Source organism: Panulirus ornatus, chromosome 56 (assembly GCF_036320965.1).
Source record: "Panulirus ornatus isolate Po-2019 chromosome 56, ASM3632096v1, whole genome shotgun sequence".
NCBI lineage: Eukaryota > Metazoa > Arthropoda > Malacostraca > Decapoda > Palinuridae > Panulirus > Panulirus ornatus.
The window spans coordinates 9502228-9504079 of record NC_092279.1 but is presented as its reverse complement, the minus strand read 5'-3'; the positions used below and the strand labels follow the sequence as shown (position 1 = coordinate 9504079).

General features: G+C 52.1%; 1 protein-coding gene across 1 annotated transcript in view; it reads left to right on the top strand.

Moving 5' to 3' along the window:
* The first annotated feature begins 799 nt into the window (after positions 1 to 799).
* LOC139765868 (uncharacterized) overlaps positions 800 to 1852 on the top strand; it is a 22369-nt gene continuing 21316 nt past the window's right edge. Inside the window, exon 1 of the mRNA XM_071693731.1 lies at positions 800 to 943. The gene's annotated coding sequence lies outside the window, so the exon portion shown is untranslated. The remainder of the gene's footprint in view (positions 944 to 1852) is intronic.

Here is a 1852-nt window from a genome sequence, read left to right as displayed (position 1 = left end):
GTGTGTTAGTGGCACTGAATGTGATAGTGGCAATGAGAGTGTGTTAGTGGCACTGAGAGTGCTGTAGTGACACTGGGAGTGTAGTAGTGGTACTGAGAGAGTGTGGTAGTAGCAGTGAGTGTGGTAGTGGTACTGAATAGAGTGTGGTAGTAACGCTAGGAGAGTGTTGTAGTGGTATTAAGAGTGTAGCAGTAGCATTGAGAGAGTCTGGTAGAAGCCCTTGGTGAGTGTGATAATGACACTGAGTATTTTAGTAGCATTCTGAGTGTAATAATTACTCACTGTGAGTGTGGTAGTACCACTAGCATAGTGAGGTAGCAACACTGGGAGCGTTTTATAGTAGCACATGAAGAGCGTTGTAGTAACACAGGAAGAGTATGGTAGTAACACTAGAAGTGATAGTAACACTGAGAGCGTGGTGATAACACTAGGTGAGTATGGTTGTAGCACTGGGAGAGTGGTTTATTAACACCGGGAAATTGTGGTGATAGCAACGAATATGTGTGGTAGTAACACTTGATGAGCTTGGTAGTCCACTGGGAGAGTGTTTTTGTAGCACTTGTTGTGTGCGGTAGTAGCACTGATTGAGTGTGGTTTTACACTAGGACAGTGTGGTAATAACATTGGGAGAGTGCGGTAGTAACAATAGAAGAGTTTATTAGTACCAATAGAGTGGATGATGACTCTGGGTTTAGGGACTGTATATATGATAGACGTGGTAGGTATGGTAGTGTGGTACGCAGGAGAGTAAGTAGGTAGTGTGGTGTGGGTGCGGGGGCCATGGCAGACTCAAGTTGTGAATCAATATGGGGCATGCGCCGTGGGGTTCTGGCTGCCTCCAACACCACTACGAAAATATCCAGCTCTCCGCCACAGTTGTCTCCTCCACACCTGCTCCACACACACATCCACACCTGCTCCACACACACTCACACACCTGCAAGTAAGTACTGCTGCTTCATTACTGGTGTACGTGTTAGAGACAAGTGTTTGTACACAGAGGAGGCTGAGTCTGGCTGACCTCGGTGTACACAGAGGGGGCTGAGTCTGGCTGACCTCGGTGTACACAGAGGAGGCTGAGTCTGGCTGACCTCGGTGTACACAGAGGAGGCTGAGTCTGGCTGACCTCGGTGTACACAGAGGAGGCTGAGTCTGGCTAACCTCGGTATACACAGAGGAAGCTGTCTGGCTGACCTCGGTGTACACAGAGGAGGCTGAGTCTGGCTGACCTCGGTGTACACAGAGGAGGCTGAGTCTGGCTGACCCCGGTGTACACAGAGGAGGCTGAGTCTGGCTGAACTCGGTGTACACAGAGGAGGGTGAGTCTGGCTGACCTCGGTATACACAGAGGAGGGTGAGTCTGGCTGACCTCGGTATACACAGAGGAGGCTGAGTCTGGCTGACCTCGGTGTACACAAAGGAGGGTGAGTCTGGCTGACCTCGGTATACACAGAGGAGGGTGAGTCTGGCTGACCTCGGTGTACACAGAGGAGGCTGAGTCTGGCTGACCTCGGTGTACACAGAGGAGGGTGAGTCTGGCTGACCTCGGTGTACACAGAGGAGGCTGAGTCTGGCTGACCTCGGTATACACAGAGGAGGCTGAGTCTGGCTGACCTCGGTGCACACAGAGGAGGGTGAGTCTGGCTGACCTCAATGTACACAGAGGAGGCTGAGTCTGGCTGACCTCGATATACACAGAGGAGGCTGAGTCTGGCTGACCCCGGTGTACACAGAGGAGGCTGAGTCTGGCTGACCTCGGTGTACACAGAGGAGGCTGAGTCTGGCTGACCGCGGTGTACACAGAGGAGGCTGAGTCTGGCTGACCTCGGTGTACACAGAGGAGGCTGAGTCT